The sequence below is a fragment of the Ovis canadensis genome, chromosome 2 (genome assembly GCF_042477335.2).
Source record: "Ovis canadensis isolate MfBH-ARS-UI-01 breed Bighorn chromosome 2, ARS-UI_OviCan_v2, whole genome shotgun sequence".
Classification (NCBI taxonomy): Eukaryota; Metazoa; Chordata; class Mammalia; order Artiodactyla; family Bovidae; genus Ovis; species Ovis canadensis.
This window is the reverse complement of record NC_091246.1, coordinates 232,694,889-232,714,286: the sequence shown is the minus strand read 5'-3', so window position 1 is coordinate 232,714,286 and position 19,398 is coordinate 232,694,889.

Sequence of the window (19,398 nt, the reverse complement as noted above, 5' to 3'; positions counted from 1 at the left end):
AAAATCCGCCCGCGATGCAGAAGACCTGTGTTCAATCCCTGGGTTGGGAAGATCCCCTGGAGAAGGGAACGGCTACCCACTCCAGTATTCTGGCCTGGAGAATTCCACAGACTGTATAGTTCCTGGGGTCGCAAAGAATCGGACACAACTGAGCGACTTTCACTTTCACTTCAGGATGCCAGAGAAGTCAGTCTCTGCTCTTCATAGTCAGGGATTCCTGAGGCATAGAATGGCAGTGACGGTTCAGGCAGTGTTGCCAGGGAACAGAACACGAGAGATCATGTGAATAAGCATCTTAATATTCATCAGTGACACTGACTTCACTGAGGCCAATGGGAAAAGCTAGAGACCAGTCATCTAAGGGCACTCTTCACACGGTATTCGGATATTCTGATTTCCTATCACACACTCCAACTTCATGAGTGTTATCAAATATGGCCAGTACCATCAAGTTACTAAATAATAGTACCAGGTTCTAAACAACTCTGAATACTTATCAATGAAATCGATCTGGAATATCCTTCTTCAATTTTAAGAAATGAACTTAGAAATGGCAACCCACTCCAGCATTCTTGTCTGGGAAACCCCATGGACAAAGGAGCCAGGAGGGCTACAGTCCATGGGGTCGAAAAGAGTAGGACAAGACTGAGCCAGTGAGCACACATTTTTCAGTTTTAAGAAACACAGCAAAAGCCAAAGGCTGTTAACAATTGTTACTATTTTTTTTAATTTATCATAGTGAGTTTCATCCTAGTCCTTGCCCAATCCCAATGATCATATAATAGACATATCCAGAAATCTTTCTCGGCAGCTAAACTGGGTCGAGTGACAGAGACAATGTGTCTTCTCTGGGTTCAGTCTTTCTGTTATATTTCAAAAAACCCATCTTTGAGGAGGAGAAGAATGAAAAAATTATATTTTACTAAATATGATATTTACTGCAGGGGCTTCCCAGATGGCTCAGGGATAAAGAATCTGCCTCCCAATGCAGGAGATACAGGTTCAATTCCTGGGTCAGGAAGATTTCCCTGGAGAAAGAAATGGTAACCCTCTCCAGTATTCTTGCTGGGAAAATCCCATGGGCAGGGAAGCCTGGCAGGCTACAGTCCATGGGGTCGCAAGAGTCTAGTACGACTTAATGACAAAACCACCACCACCACATTTACTGCAATTTTAGCCTATAACAGCAAATTGATGTTTGACTCTTCTGTGTTCAATTCACCTTTAGCTTTGCTCAGTCACCCAGGCTAAGAGAGTACCCTCTCTCACAAGTGCTGATGCAAATCCCTGGGACTTAGAGACTTCCTCCATCATGAAGAAAAGGGCAAGTAATGAGGATTTTTCCCTTGAATTTGAAGGAAATATGAAATCACTGGTGTAGAGAAATCACACAAAACTTTCACCCGCCCAGGAGGACTGCTGATTCTGCCAATTGTGATAAACTATGAATTGATAGAAAAAGAAGAGGTAGCCAGAAAATGCCGAGAAAGCATCAAGCTCCATTCTGTGGCTTATTTGATCATGAGGGGGAAATAACTATTTGTTCCAGACTCGTATATCAGATGTCTTTTCCTAGAGGCAAAACCACAAGCTAGAGCCAGCTCCGTGATTTCTGTCCGTCCTTTCCTCTCAGTTCATATGAATTATAGTAACTTCTTCTAAAGTGTTGGCTTGTGCTGAGACAGTCTTTTAACCTCATAAAGAATTTCACAAGCATTTAGTAGATGTCACAGTGTCTGAGAAGCAAAGTGTGCACCAAGGCACACTGCTATGTGTTATTCATTTTCAGCTATTGACAATAAGAACTTGGCTGGACATCTTGAGGAGCTATGCTTCTTTGTTTCCTCCTGGACAAGTCATCTACAGGAACATCTCTGGAATATATACACACAACATACATAGATTTCTTTTTTAATCGTAGGTGTCAGGAGTTGAATTGTGTCTCCCAAAAGGCACACCGGAGTCCTCACCCCGAGTACCTGTAACTGAAACCTTATTTAGTTTCCCTGGTGGCTCAGATGGTAAAGCATCTGCTGGCAATGCAGGAGACCCAGGTTTGATCCCTGGGTCACAAAGATTCCCTGGAGAAGAGAATGATAACCCACTCCAGTATTCTCACCTGGAGAATTCCATGGACAGAGGAGCTTATTGGGCTGTAGTCCGTGGGGTCCCAAAGAGTCGGAAAAGACTGAGTGACTAACACTTTCACTTCTTTCGCAAAGAAGTGATCAAGTTAAGATGAGATCATGCTGGATTAAGGTGGTCCCTAAATCCAGTGACTGATGTCCTTATATAAGAAAGAGGTGCGGAAGCAAACAAAGATGGAAGAAGACCACGTGCAAACAGAGGCAGAGACTGGAGTTAATGCTGCTAAAAGGCTAGGAATAGCAAAGGAAGGATTTTTCTGCAGAGCCTTCAGAGGGAGCTTGGCCCTGGAACACCTTGATTTCAGACACTTGGCCTCCAAAACACTGAAAGGATAAATTTCTATTATTTTAAGCCATCTGAAAGTGAAAGTGAAAGTCACTCAGTCATGTCCAACTCTTTGCAACCCCGTGGACTATACAGTCCATGGAATTCTCTAGGTAAGAACACTGGAGTGGGTAGCCTTTCCATTTCCCAGGGGTTCTTCCCAACCCAGGGATCAAACATAGGTCTCCCACATTGCAGGTGAATTCTTTACCAGCTGAGCCACCAAGGAAGCCCTCTAGTTGTGGTAGTTTGTTATAGCAGACCTGGAAAATATGCAATATGCATACACATGCATATAAATTATATGTGAAAGATAAGATATTTTTTGGTTGTGGAAAAGTCAGAAGAAAAAATATACTGTCTCTGAGTTTTACAATCTAATTGAGAAACTAGGTTAAATTAGCAAAATTGCCAACAAACAACAGCAGTACAAAGTAGCATCATGTGCCAGATTTTATGGGATACATTAGGACCATAAAGTACAAAACTGAATTTTTACATGGAATGGGTAAGTCAGTGTGGGGCTTCCCAGATGGCTCAGCAGTAAGGAATCCCCTTGCAATGCAGGAGACCTGGGTTTAATCCCTAGTTGAGAAGATCCCCTGGAGAAGGGAATGGCTACCCACTCCAGGATTATTGTCTGGAGAATTCCACGGACAGAGGAGCCCGGTAGGCTACAGTCCACAGGGTCTCACAGAGGTGGACATGACTGAAGTGACTTAGCATACACACAGATCAGTACATTACAAGATCTAAAATTTCAAGTGCTTCTTCAACATCTTTGAACTTCACGGAGCCCCAAAGACTCAACCATGATGTGTTCTCACAAAGATGCCCCTCACCCAGCAGAGAAGACTCTGCACCCACTAGCTCCCTATCTGCAGGGCAAGTTGCTCTCCTTCTGGTCCTCATCCCCAAGGTCTCCTGCTCTGTCCCTGATAGCCCATAGAATTGTTTAAACAAGACAGTCACATCTTCTCACAGGAACCAAGTACCCCACTCTCCAGGGCCAACAAAGCCTGCCTCCACAGCCTCTGCCAGTCCACCCTGTTCCTAAGCGCAACCTCCATGTGGCCCTGTATGGTGTACCTTGTTCTTATCCCAGAGCCTTTGTGTATATGTGACAAAAAAACTGCTGTCAACTTCATCTGACCTGTGTCAGGTATCCTGTGCCCAGCCAGCTCTAGAACCCTCAGGCAGGAAGTTCTCACTCATTAATGAGATAAAGAGGCAGCGAATAAAACAGTCAGGGAAGATCATTCATTAGCAGAAACAAAAGGAGCCCTAGGTGAAGTAAGGTCTTCCCTGGTGGCTCAGGGGATAAAGAATCCACCGGCAATTCAGGAGACCCCGGTTCGATTCCTGGGTCAGGAAGATCCCCTGGAGAAGGGATAGGCTACCCACACTCCAGTATTCTTGGGTTCCCTGGTGGCTCAGGTGGTAAAAAATCCACCTGCAATGTGGGAGACCTGGGTACAATCCCTGGTCGAGAAGATTCCCCTGGAGGAGGGCATGGCAACCCACTCCAGCATTCTTACCCGGAGAATCCCATGGACAGAAGAGCCTGGCTGGCTACAGTCTATGGAGTCGCAAAAGTCAGACAAGACTGAGCAACTAAGCACGGCAGCACATGTGAGGCACATTTGAGCTGAAAACTGATGGGGAAAAAAAAAGAAAAAAACAGTAAATACCAATTAGTGAAGAAAATATGGTAAAACACAAAGATGTAAGCAAGAGATTAACAAACTGAAAATAGGTGTTCACTTCATCATTGGAGTGAGCAAAAGGATCACCTTTACAGCTAGGAGTGACTGGGCCGAAATGGCATGGAGAGCCCATTAACATCTCTTGAAGAAAGAATAAAAGGCAGAGACACAAGACTCAATGGGATTGTTTTCAAATAAAGTTTCCCAGACTGTACTTATGGATTAAATGTGACTGCAACTAAGAACTATTAGAGAAATTAATTCAGCCTTTTCAGTTGAGACATATGAGTTTCCTTTGATTTTTATACACCTTTCAGAGTCCCCAAAACATTTCTGGGATAAAATCAAGCCAATGTTGAAGCTTCACAGAAGACATTTACCTAAGCCCATGAAAAATTTTCCAGGCTACCATCATTACGGGCTTCCCTAATAGCTCAGTTGGTAAAGAATCTGCCTGCAGTGCAGGAGACCCCAGTTCGATTCCTGGGTCAAGATGATACACTGGAGAAGGGATGGGCTACCCACTCCAGTATTCTTGGGCTTCCCTGGTGGCTCAGCTGGTAAAGAATCTGCCTGCAATTCTGGAGACCTGGATTCAAACCCTGGATTGGGAAGATGCCCTGGAGAAGGGAAAGGCTACCCACTCCAGCATTCTGATCTGGAGAATCAGGGACCATGTATAGTCCATGGGGTTGCAAAGAGTCAGACACAACTGAGTGGCTTTCACAATCATTATTGTCCAATACATGTCACTACAAAAACAAAAAAATAAAAAAATAAACTTCTGGGTTTTTCTTCAAGAAAACAGCATCAGTGTATGCTCAAATTGATAGTCGTTGTCTTTGTTTTAGTTGCTAAGTCATGTCCAACTCTTTTTGCCACCCCATCAACTGTAACTCGCCAGGCTCCTCTGTTCTCTTGCCTCTTTAACAGGCAGGAATACTAGAATAGGTAACCATTTCCTCCTAAAGGAGATCTTCCTGATTCAGGAATGGAACCTATGTCTCCTGCTTGGCAGGCAGATTCTTTACCACTGAGCCACCTGGGAAGCCCCAAATTGAAAGTATTGCACTTATATTTTTCTACTCACTATAACTCTGAAATTTTCTGCTGTTTAAATGAATGTAATTTACTTGCACTTTATCCAGAAATTGAGTTCAGTACTTATTTTCTTTGCTTTTTTTACATTTGAGAGCAATAGAGAATAAGGTACATTTTCCTGTTTTTAACTTTTAAGAACCACAGGGAGAAGTTATTAAAATATCCTTTTAGGCCAATAAACAGTCATAGCTTTTTAAAAGTAGAAAAATGGAAATATTGTAATATCCTTTGCATTTTTGTCTACCATTTTTCAAATGTGTTCTATGAGAATTATGAGGTAGCTACAATACAAGCAGCTAAAAAGAGAAGAAAGAGAATTAATGGAGTTGATTGAAACTAAATGAATAGGCTCAAGATACTAGTTAATAAAATCAACTTTGAAAAAGTAAAAGTTGCTCGGTCATGTCTGACTCTTTGCAATACTGTGGACTTAGTCTGCCAAGCTCCTCTGTCCATGGAATTCTCCAAGCAAGAATATTAAAGTGAGTAGTCATTCCCTTCTCCAGGTGATCTTTCCAACCCAGGGATTGAACCCAGGTCTTGCACATTGCAGGCATATTCTTTACCATCTGCGCTACCAGGGAAGCCCAAAATCAATTTTACTGAGATGTAATTTACCCATGGACAGAGGAGCCTGGAGGGCTATGGTCCATAGGGTCACAGAGTTGAACACGACTGAAGCAACTTATCACAGCACAGCATAATTTACCTACAATAAAGTGCACCCATTTTAATTGTAAAAAAATAAATAAAATTTCTCAGATCTGCCACCCAGAATTTGTTAATATAATACATGTGATGTAAATATATTCATATATTTGCAAAATATATATCCTACACTACATCTGAATGTATTTTTATAACTTCATAGATCAGACTTCCCTGCCAGCCTACACAATTATTTTTAAATGTATACACATAACCACATGTATATATTATATTACATGTGTATACACTATATATGTGTACATGTATATATATATTTACATAATGCACTACGTGTGTATACTATGTTTATAATTATACAATATATAATATGATGTACTATATAGCCCATTTATAGATTTCACAAGTTTGGCAAGCATATCTTATTTTAAAATTGCTAATATATAGTTATAGAGAATAGAAGGCACATAATATTATCTATCATGTACATAGTATGGAGTTTTTTAATACATGTGTATGCATACATATACCTATGTGTAAATATAGAGATAGATAGGTGATAGATCAATAGATAGGTAACGTACATATAATGCACCTGAGCATGCAGTCTCCTGCTTTGGAGAGTATTGATGACTGATGACCAATGAGTTTCAACCAAGGTTTTGAAGGGATAATGTTGAGCTCTCTGAAGAGCCCGATGCTGTCCCAAATTGAAAACATATTTGTCTTCAATTCACCATCTTTGAGTCTAAAATTTCTAACATTGTAGAGGTTATTTCATTCATTTTCACACAGTAAAGTGGGGTAAGTGAAGTGAAGTGAAGTGGCTCAGTCGTGTCCCACTCTTTGTGACCCCGTGGTCTGTGGCCTACCAGGCTCCATCCATGAGATTTTCCAGGCAAGAATACTGGAGTGGGTTGCCATTTCCTTCTCCAGAGGATCTTCCCGACCCAGGGATCAAACCCGGCTCTCCCGAATTCCAGGCAGATGCACCGTCTGAGCCACTAGGGAAGCCCTTGGGGTAAAAAAAAAAAGTGGGGTAAAACCCTTTACAAATCCTTTGGAAAAGAAGTTCTACCACTAGGATTTTAAGGGCTGAGGGTCAATCCATAAAAGAAATCATATTTTCATGTATTCAATAAGCCAGGGTGTTTTTAAGTGTAACAGACATTTCATGACTAGTTTCCACAACCCACATGATTAATTTGTGGCCATATTATCATAGTGAATGTGTCCTGAATTACATGGTATGCTCTAACCTTTTTTATGCCTTATTATATCTATTTTTTTTTCCAATTTTTCTTTTAGAGACTGTAATATTAAAAGCATGCCAGAGAATGCTTGGCATTAGTTATAAATTAGTTTGAAAACTCCAGAAACATTGTGTCCATCATTTGCTGACATTAGTATAATGGCTTTCTTTTGTTCCTTTTCTTCCCAGATAATTATGTTAAAATATCTTTGTTAAACAAACTTTCAGAAAGACCCTTGAACCTAGTTGTAACCATTGGTAAAAATAAGGCCACAAGTAACAAAGTGAAGGAATATCTCTTTTTCAGCATTTAGAAAGAATATAAGTACAAATTCTAGATTATAAGGGCTCATCACCAGAAACTACCGCCTTATACAAGCATTAAAGAGATAGGGACAAAAGCAGCAGTTGTCAAGCTGTATCTGCTAAGAAAGCTCATACCATTGCCTACTTCCTGACAAAGGTGGCTGAGAAAACATGGGGTGAGATGTACAAAGATTTGATTGGTGAAACTGGCTATTTCCAACTCACAGACCAACCATAAAATGTTAGAAGGCTTCTGCTAAGTCACTTCAGTCGTGTCCGACTCTGTGCGACCCCATAGACGGCAGCCCACCAGGCTCTCCCATCCTTGGGATTCTCCAGGCAAGAACACTGGAGTGGGTTGCCATTTCCTTCTCCAATGCATGAAGTGAAAGTGAAGTTGCTCAGTTGTGTCCAACTCTTAGTGACCCCATGGACTGCAGCCTACCAGGCTCGCCCATCCATAGGAATTTCCAGGCAAGAGTACTGGAGTTGGGTGTCATTGCCTTCTCCCTGTTAGAAGGCACAGAGACCTAAAAATCCCCTTGCCTTATCAATGACGATCTATTTCTGCTTTATTGACTATGCCAAAGCCTTTGACTGTGTGGATCACAAGAAACTGTGGAAAATTCTGAGAGAGATGGGAATACCAGACCACCTGACCTGTCTCTTGAGAAACCTGTATGCAGGTCAGGAAGCAACAGTTAGAACTGGACATGGAACAACAGACTGGTTCCAAATAGGAAAAGGAGTCCGTCAAGGCTGTATATTGTCACCTTGTTTATTTAACTTATATGCAGAGTACACCATGAGAAACGCTGGGCTGGAAGAGTCACAAGCTGGAATCAAGATTGCCGGGAGAAATCTCAATCACCTCAGATATGCAGATGACACCACCCTTATGGCAGAAAGTGAAGAGGAACTAAAAAGCCTCTTGATGCAAGTGAAAGAGGAGAGCGAAAAAGTTGGCTTAAAGCTCAACATTCAGAAAACGAAGATCATGGCATCCGGTCCCATCACTTCATGGGAAATAGATGGGGAAACAGTGTCAGACTTTATTTTGGGGGGCTCCAAAATCACTGCAGATGGTGTTTGCAGCCATGAAATTAAAAGACACTCCTTGGAAGGAAAGTTATGACCAACCTAGATAGCATATTCAAAAGCAGAGACATTGCTTTGCCAGCAAAGGTCCGTCTAGTCAAGGCTATGATTTTTCCAGTAGTCATGTATGGATGTGAAAGTTGGACTGTGAAAAAAGCTGAGCGCCGAAGAATTGATGCTTTTGAACTGTGGTGTTGGAGAAGACTCTTGAGAGTCCCTTGGACTGCAAGGAGATCCAACCAGTCCATTCTGAAGGAGATCAGTCTTGGGTGTTCTTTGGAAGGACTGATGCTAAAGCTGAAACTCCAATACTTTGGCCACCTGATGCAAAGAGTTGACTCACTGGAAAAGACTCTGATGCTGGGAGAGATTGGGAGCAGGAGGAGAAGGGGACGACAGAGGATGAGATGGCTGGATGGCATCACCGACTCTACGGACATGAGTTTGGGTGAACTCTGGGAGTTGGTGATGGTCAGGGAGGCCTGATGTGCTGCAGTTCATGGGGTCACAAAGAGTCAGACACGACTGAGCGACTGAACTGAACTGAATACTATTTTTATTATCTAATCAAAATAATATAAACTTATTCTTAAATTTTAAGCAAGTATCTTTATATCTTGGAACAAATCGATGTCATCAGTTCATGGTTCACATTTATCAATTCATTTTTTCCTCATTTTAGATGCTTTTCTATATTTGTCATGTGACTGCACAAAAGCCACAATAGCTTTGAACTTCACATTTATATTCTTTATGTATTTTTTTATTGTTTTGTGTTTAAACTTTATTTTTTTTCCAGTGTTAATCATTTGCTTTTACTTATTTCTGGGTTGTCCTAATATTTTCTACTAACTTTTCCAAGTGTCCTTTACAAAAGGCTTCCCAAAAATTCTTTATTGCTGTTCTACAATGGTATAACTGAACTGTTAATTTTTTATTTATCTCTCTGCTTCCAGTATTTTTTTTTCAGGATGATGGTCTGAAAATTCTGGATAATTTTTACAATTCATTATTTCTTACAGACACCTTTCCTAGAGTGATCTATGCTCCCATAATCTAATGAACTATCTCATGTGTTTTTATGTTCATTTTATGTTTTAATGCCTGAATTCATTAATATCTGTTAATTTTATGCTATTCCTCCTCTTTTTTCCATTAACAAAGATATTTAAACCACCTATTGCTATGTAACCTCCTAATTATCATCTCTTCATCAGTATGCCGTCAGCCTCAATTCAAGTTAGCATATTAATTCAGTCTACTTGTGAATGAAGAGTATGTAAATATACTTTGCAATGAAAAATAGCATAAGATTTACAACTTATACCCGATATGGGTTTTAAAATAGTGAGAGAAAAAAAGAAAATGATATGAAAAAATAATGATAGACTCTCTTAAACTATGCTATTTTATATCAAAATATGATTTTACTGTATGCCTTTATAATCCATATATTTCAATAAGACTTAAAAGATAAAGTCCTAAATCTGTAGATAAAGAGCCATATTGGTGAAGAGATGTGGTCTTTTAGCGAGCAGCAACGGCCACCTTTCATGGGCTTGCCATACAGAAGATAAACCTTTCTTCATAGAATTCAGTGTATCACCTTTCAAATGGAGTGGCTTTATTTATATTACCACTTACCACAATGATTGCTCCATACAGTAAATTAATGTGCTCCATTATTTATGGTTTTGTTTTGTGCTTAATTATAATTTCTGCGTTTAATTACAGATTAAAGACAGTGATCAAACCACTGTCTGAGGCTAATGAATTTTCCTATCTGTCACAGAGGGAAGCTTCCCTGATCCATTTCCCCACCCCCAGAGCAGGTTGAGTGTCTTTCTTCTATGTTCTCATATAAAACATCACCCTCCTCTTTCATAGCGCTTAACACAACTGTAATTGTTTTTTTTATTTGCTATTGAAGTATAGTTGATTGACAATGTTGTATTAATGTCTGCTGTATAGCAAAGCAATTATTAAATATATATATATACAATCTTTTTTGTATTCATTTCCATTATGGTTCATCACAGGATAGGTGAATATAGTTCCCTGAACTATAGAGTAGGTCCTTGCTGTTTATCCATCCTATATATATCAATAATAGCTTGCATCTGCTAACCTCAAGCTCCCACCCCATCCCCTCCTGCCGCATCCTAAGCCCCATGTAACCACAGAGTTAATAGCCATTCTGATTAATGCATGCCAGTGATAATAGCTCAATAAATATCTGTGCGCTGAATGTGGAATCAACTTCAGTGGTGTGCACCCAAAATCATTCCTACAAACTTCTGTGACAGCACACTTTAGGGCAGCCAATGAAAGATACTTCTGTGAATTAAACTATAGGTTAAAACACTTCCCACCTAACTATAAACACTCAGCTTCTAATACCATAGCCAAAAGTCAGTGCCTATCATATTTCACATGTGAGGAACATTCTTTCATAGGATTTGGGTAAATTCATCTACTATAGATAGATGAAGTGGATAAGCAAACAGAAAAGATAAGTTTTGACTGAGGAATCTGTTTTAGTTCGGCCCAGTGACCAACGGTATACAATTTAAGCTAGTAATGCCTCAAAGAGAAGGTAGTATTATACCTTGAAATAATCATTTGTTTTCAATGGTGATTCCCATTACAGAACACAAATCCAGTCTTACAGCTGGTCACTCAACAAAACCCTTCTGAGAGACAGTCATTAGTTCTTTTGTATGGTTTTGCAGTGGGCCAAGCACTATTCTCCATGCTTTTCTCTTCCTTTCATGTTATGTGTGTACAAAATCTCAATATAGATGCTTATATAGTTCACTCGATAAAGCACAGCTGTGAGATTACTGCTTACTATCACATTAAAGAAAGAAACACAATCGCGAGGCCTGGATACAGTGAATAACTGATGAGAGCTATGATTGAAATGCCTTTTCCTCGCTTTCACATTTCCAAATGTAGTAGCAAAAAAAAAAGAGGTCATTTGCATACACCATGGGAGTGGAATACAGTCTTAATCATTTGTATACTTTAAACCAAAGCTGGGTTTTGCTATGATTATCTTTGTTAAACAAACTGGAAGTTCATAATTTCTTGTTACTATTACTCCAGTCTCCATCCTAATATGTTTTTTAAAAAGTTGGAAAGAGGGGATCATAGACATTATTTAAAATGCAGATGTTGACATACACATTTCACTGTTGAACCAGCTCTTCCACTTACAAATGTAAACAGGTTATCAGGCTTCTGATGTCAGAAAGAGAAAGAAGAATGGGAAGGAGGAAAGAAAGGAAGGAAGGAATGAGAGATGGTGGAGGAGACGGAAGTAGACTAGGAAATGAAGAAAGGAAGAGAGAAAGGATTCTGAAGTCCTTTAGCAAGCCAATTTAAAACTAAAGCTAGCCCTCTGCTGCAACCTGCTGGTAGATTACAGAACTACACATGAAAAGATAGCATCAGGAATAACAATTTTATTGCAATATTTCTTTTAAATCCTGTAGTCTTCATAATTTGATTACAAGTCATCCAATTAGGTATACCTGGAACAAAGCCATATGTATTATTTCTCAGTTAGAAAATAGATTTACTCTTTGTAATAGAAAACATAAATATAACTACACTTCCTAATAGACGATAGAGATCGATACTTCAAATCAGAACATAATAACCTGGAACTCTAGGTGAAAGCAGTCCTGAGGCTTTGGGTCAACTTTTTCTCTGTCCGGCAAGGCTCACTGGCAAATCCGCTTAGTCAAAACTCAGGAACTCACTCACTCACCAGGTATCGGTGAGGAAACAACCACAAAAACTGCCACAAAACCACATGTAATAATTCAGGAGGCTTCTTAAAAGGACTGGAAATTTTTCTGTCAGGGACACACACACACAGAATTACTTTATGGGACTTTATGATTTTCCTAGTGAGCTGAAAGACAAGACTTTAGAGCAGGGAAAAATAAACACTGAAGAAGAGAAGTTAATCTTGTTGGAAAGGCCCCCGCAGACATGCTGGTGCTCAGGACTCCAGCAAAGAAAAGCACCGAAGAGGTCCATGCATGGCCGTGGGAGCAGGCAATTGACACTGAGTTTTCCTTTCCATGTTGCAAGTCCTTTATGATACATTCACATTTTTAGTTCAGCTTTAATGACTGCGACTGGTTGAAACCTTAGTTTCCAGAATGTAATAAGTGGAGCACAACTTTTGAATTTTTCCTTAAATTTCCTTAAAAAGTAAAATATGCAAGAACCATAGAAGTGGATGAGGGGCTCAGGGAATAGAAGTTGAGTACACGATGGTTTCATTTCAAGAAAAACAAAAAAAAGGAAAATAATCTTCTGTTTATTATTGAAGAAAAAATTCCTTTAGTGAAAAGAGGGAGTTCTTTGTGGATTAAGAGATTAAGAATTTGAATGAGATTTTAAAATTCTCTGGTTCAAAGGAATTATATAAACTGATACAAATAATATCATTTAATGACTAATCAGTGGTGCCAGTGATAAAGAACCCACCTGTCAATGCAGGAGACATAAGAGACTCGGGTTAGATCCTTTGGTCAGGAAGATCCCCTAGAGGAGGCCATGGCAACCCACTCCAGTATTCTTGCCTGGAGAATCCCATGGTCAGAAGAGCCTGGCAGGTCCATATGGCTGCAAAGAGTCAGACATGACTGAAGCGACTTAGCACACACAGAATGTCCATTCTTGAAATAACGTTTATAATGATCCTCACAAAAAATTCTATGAGGTGCCCTTATATACTTTTCACACACAAGAAAACTTGGAAAGGCAACACTCATTCCCTAACCTCAGTATCTACACAGCGATATTTCCTATGCATGGATCACTCTAGTTTGTTTCCTCCAAAAGATCATCCTGCATTTTCCATTAGACATTATCTTCTTAAGTGCTTTTTAAGAAGGAGGGGGAGATAGTTATATATAATCTCTTCTGGCACTATTTGGAATAAGGCATGATAAACATTGACTATAAATATATAAATGATTTATGGTATAGTAACTGAAACATTATTTTGCCTGTAATTAAGATTAAGAAAACTATATAACCATTAGTAAAATAAATTAGAATAAAGTGGTAAAAACAATTCAAAGCTAATTTTGATAATAATGACTAATTAATGAAATTCTATCATTATGGTGGTGTTAAAGAATCCACCTGAAAATGCAGGAGCCAAAAGAAACGAGGGTTCAGTCCCTGGGTGGGGAAGATCCCCTGGAGGAGGGCATGGCAACCCACTCCAGTATTCTTGCCTGAAGAAGCCCATGGATGGAGGAGCCTGGTGGGCTACAGTTCATAGGGTCAGAAAGAGTCAGATACGACTGAAGTGACTTAGCACAAGCACTATCATTATACACACACGGAAAATAAGAGAACAGGCTGATAGTTTTATAGTTTTTTCCTTTCTCGGAATGTTGCTTTATGTTATAATGCTTGTACAATAAATAAGCAGATGGATATGCATCCTTTCAGATGCTCTGAGGAGATACCAAGACTGGATTTAACACATGAGAAGCTTTTTGAAACAATGCTTGTCTTCATCAAAAGATAAAGACACCACGTAGGGATTGTACATGGGAACCCCGAACTGCAGTCTTCAAAGTCTCACCCTTGGAGCGGCCCCGCTGCCTGGGACCCTTTCCCGTTTGTGCTGTGCCACGGGACTTTCCAGCGCCGTTCAAGTCTGGATGTTGGTCAAAACCAGAGATCCCCTCCTCTTTTTGTTTCTCTTTTCTTTCTTTCTTTTTTTTAATTAATTCTTTATTGAATTTGTTACAATATTGCTTATGTTGTTTCTGTCCAGGTTTCTTGGCCATAGGGCATATGGGATCTTAGCTCCCTGACCAGGGATCGAACCTGCACCCTCTGCATTGGAAGGCAAAGTGTTAACCACTGGACCAGCAGGGAAGTCCCTTCTCTTTTCTTTCAATGTTAGTATATTGAAAGTAAGCTAGATAATTCTCTAATAAATATTTATATTATTAAAATAAAAAGACCCCAGGTAGACTGTCTTCAGACAGTGATGCAATTTTGACACCTCTGAAAAGAGAGGGAAAGGAGGGTGGACAGGTAGGAAGAGTCTCAGACTGCTGTTATTCTAAAACAGTTTGGACCACACTAACAGAGAGCCCTCAAAGCTGGAGTCACCAGTTAGAGGTGTCCCATGCTGGGCCGGAAGTGACCTGCGCGGTCATCGTCAGGAGAGTGCAGGGGACATGTGACTTCAGTGTGTGACTGTGCTGGTACATCTGAAGGCTCCTGGGATCCCCCCTCGCTGCGTTCCCCAGCTCACAATCTGAGCTGTGCAGCCATGCCTGCCGCAGGGCACATGTACATTATACTGAAATCTTAATATAAAAACTTTGCCTCCATCCACCATAATGACTCTCTGCCCCAATTCTTCTGGGTGTTTGTTTCTTCCTCCTACACTTTAATTATCTGGAGTAATAAATTGGCAATTCATAGACTATATCGTGTACCAGTGAATTTCTATTCTCTTTAGTTTCAGTCCTGTGACCTGGTATATTAATTTAATGGTATGCCATTTATTTAAAATGACAATTTTCTAAGCTTACCCATAAATGGATTATGCAAAGAATCATTAAATCAACTTGAAAGAGGAAAAAAGTAAAAACGAAAATCAAGAAACCAAACGGAAATAATTCATGTCAAGGGCTTAGGAACCCTACAATGTAGGGGAAAAACATCAGTTGCCTATTATATTTGACCTCCAATATTTCCAGTTTACAACAATTCTTTCTTTTACTGCTTTCAAGTTAGAGACAGCTTCTGTGCTCCTTGGCTTCTGTAATAATCACTTGTCAGTAATACTGGTGCCTGGAAAGTGACCTAGAAAAGCACATTGCATGTGTACATGCTCAGTCAGGTCCAACTCTTTTCAACCCCATGGACTGAGCTTGCCAGGCTCCTCAGCCCATGGGACTTTTCAAGCAAGAATACTGAAGGGGGTTTCCATTTCCTACTCCAAAGAATGTACACTGCATATCACAAATTTTGTGTCTCTAAATCTAACAAGGCAGCTCATCCATATACGCACCATTTTTCCCCTCCCCAAATAGGGAACTAGCTATAGTGGAGAGGGAAACTGGTAAGTTTAATATAAAATGCATCTTGAATACCTTCCATGTACCTTTTAATACTAGATGGGGAAAGGAAAAGAAACAATTTTCTCCTCTTTTTAATTATTGATCATTTGAGACAAGCATTTCTTACTTAAAATAATTTTAACGGTAGCCAGACAATGAATCTTCTTTCTTAGTTCAGTTCAGTTCAGTCGCTCAGTCGTGTCCGACTCTTTGCAGCCCCATGAATCACAGTACTCCAGGCAACCCTGTTCATCACCAACTCCAAGAATTCACTCAGACTCACGTCCATTGAGTCTGTGATGCCATCCAGCCATCTCATCCTCTGTCGTCCCCTTCTCCTCCTGCCCCCAATCCCTCCCAGCATCAGAGTCTTTTCCAATGAGTCAACTCTTCACATGAGGTGGCCAAAGTACTGGAGTTTCAGCTTCAGCATCATTCCTTCCAAAGAAATCCCAGGGCTGATCTTCTTCAGAATGGACTGGTTGGATCTCCTTGCAGTCCAAGGGACTCTCAAGAGTCTTCTCCAACACCACAGTTCAAAAGCATCAATTCTCCGGTGCTCAGCTTTCTTCACAGTCCAACTCTCACATCCATACATGACCACTGGAAAAACCATAGCCTTGACTAGACGGACCTTTGTTGGCAAAGTAATGTCTCTGCTTTTGAATATGCTGTCTAGGTTGGTCATAACTTTTCTTCCAAGAAGTAAGCGTCTTTTAATTTCACGGCTGCAAACACCATCTGCAGTGATTTTGGAGCCCAGAAAAATAAAGTCTGACACTGTTTCCACTGTTTCCCCATCTATTTCTCACGAAGTGATGGGACCGGATGCCATATCTTCGTTTTCTGAATGTTGAGCTTTAAGCCAACTTTTTCGCTCTCCTCTTTCACTTTCATCAAGAGGCTTTTTAGTTCCTCTTCACTTTCTACCATAAGGGTGGTGTCATCTGCATATCTGAGGTGATTGAGATTTCTCCCAGCAATCTCTATTCCAGCTTGTGCCTCTTCCAGCCCAGCGTTTCTCATGATGTACTCTGCATAGAAGTTAAATAAGCAGGGTGACAATATACAGCCTTGACGTACTCCTTTTCCTATTCGGAACCAGTCTGTTGTTCCATGTCCAGTTCTAACTGTTGCTTCCTGACCTGCATACAGGTTTCTCAAAAGGCAGGTCAGGTGTCTATCAGTCTAGATCTGTTAGACAGAGGCCTGATGAACTATGGACAGAGGTTCATGACATTGTACAGGAGACAGGGATCAAGACCATCACCATGGAAAAGAAATGCAAAAAAGCAAAATGGCTGTCTGAGGAGGCCTTACAAATAGCTATGAAAAGAAGAGAAGTGAAAAGAAAAGGAGAAAAGGAAAGATACAAGCATCTGAATGCAGAGTTCCAAAGAATAGCAAGAAGAGAAAAGAAAGCCTTCCTCAGTGATCAATGCAAAGAAATAGAGGAAAACAACAGAATGGGAAAGACTAGAGATCTCTTCAGGAAAATTAGAGATACCAAGGGAACATTTCATGCAAAGATGGGCTCGATAAAGGACAGAAACTGTATGGACCTAACAGAAGCAGAAGATATTAAGAAGAGGTGGCAAGAATACACAGAAGAACTGTACAAAAAAGATCTTCATGACCAAGATAATCACGATGGTGTGATCACTCATCTAGAGCCAGACATCCTGGAATGTGAAGTCAAGTGGGTCTTAGAAAGCATCACTACGAACAAAGCTAGTGGAGGTAATGGAATTCCAGTTGAACTATTTCAAATCCTGAAAGATGATGCTGTGAAAGTGCTGCACTCAATATGCCAGCAAATTTGGAAAACTCAGCAGTTTTCCAGGCCACAGGACTGGAAAAGGTCAGTTTTCATTCCAATCCCAAAGAAAGGCAATGCCAAAGAATGCTCAAACTACTGCACAATTGCACTCATCTCACATGCTAGTAAAGTAATGCTCAAAATTCTCCAAGCCAGGCTTCAGCAATACATGAACCGTAAACTTCCAGATGTTCAAGCTGGTTTTAGAAAAGGCAGAGGAACCAGAGATCAAATTGCCAACATCCGCTGGATCATGGAAAAAGCAAGAGAGTTCCAGAAAAACATCTATTTCTGCTTTATTGACTATGCCAAAGCCTTTGACTGTGTGGATCACAATAAACTGTGGAAAATTGTTTCTTAGTTGGGCTGTACCAAATAGAGACACATAAGACATAGAGATTCTGCAGTTCCAGACATTAAGAAAGTCAATCCAGGAAAATTAGCCAGGCTCTGAGACTAGGTGAAAGGATTTGGAACAAATTAATGATATACCTAAATGGTCTCTGAACTTTCAAGTTTTTACAAGTGTGTGTGGGTGCTCGTACATGCTCAGTCACTCAGTTCTGGTCAACTCTTTGGGACCCCATGGACTGTAGCCCACAAGTCTCTGCTGTGCATGGAATTTTCCAGGCAAGAACACCGGAATGGGTTGCCATTTCCTTCGCCAGGGGATCTTCCCAACCCAGGGACTGAACCTGTGTTTCCTGTGTTTCCTGCATTGGCAGGCAGATATTTTACTACTGTGCCCTGTGGGAAGCCCATTTCACAAGTGTGCTATATTCTAAAATAAAAGTAATACTCTGCCGATTGATTTGACCCACCCCGAAAGGGAAATGTTCTTGGCATACTCAGGTGGCAGCGATTGACCTCTTGGGTGATAACACCAGTGATGCTGCACAATGTCCAACAATGCCTTCTGATAAGGAAGTTTCTTGTGGCTCATTATGATTCCTTTCTAAGCATAACATTTGTCTTTAACTGTGAAGGTCCTTTTAAACCCTTCTTGACAACGATGTGACTTGTGCCTGTTTGCGCCATGAGAAATACAACCTTGAGGATGCCACCTCTGGTTTTTGTCTCTTCCTTTCAGCAAGAATAAGCTAATCAATTAAATTTTTGTTTTTCTTGATCAAAAAAAATATTGATTGATTCGCCAGAGATGTACTTCATTACACAGTTTTGTTGAAACAGTTCATAAGAGAAAGAAACAATGCCACTGCTTAAACAAAATCATAGTAAAGAAACATTGGGGATGAGGAGAAATAGACGGAATGTGTAAACTGCCCACATTTCAGTTCAATTTTTCTTTTTCAGCGGCTTGTGCAAGGCTTTCACACCTGCGAGTTCATCTATCATTGTCGAGTTCACATGTACAGATACCATTTTTACTTGAGTCCCGAGCACTCTTTCTGCATATAACGTAAGTTTTGCTTGTAGCTATCATTTTCATCACTGCTTTTATATCAATATTTTAATTAGTTGTATGTATTGATTCATCTTTGAGAATTGCGGCACAGTGAAAATAAACAGTACCTAGCAATAGTGCAAATTATCAAAAGTAAACAATTGAATAAGGATTACTGAGAAAATGTGTTAACTTAAACTTTCCCCTGGTATCTGAGACTACGCTAAGTGAGATTTACTAGTCAAAGCAATCCTTGTAGCACATGCTCAGTTATTAAAACTGGAACTATTAAAAATGTAAGCAGACATCTGCTCATGTCACAATTAATTTCACATTCCAATGTCATTAAGTGTATGCGAAAAAAAATGTTTTGTTGTGTTTTCTTCTGTCAAGAACATCTGGAAAAGAATCTGCCTGCAATGCAGGAGACCCAGGTTCCATTCCTGGGTCAGGGA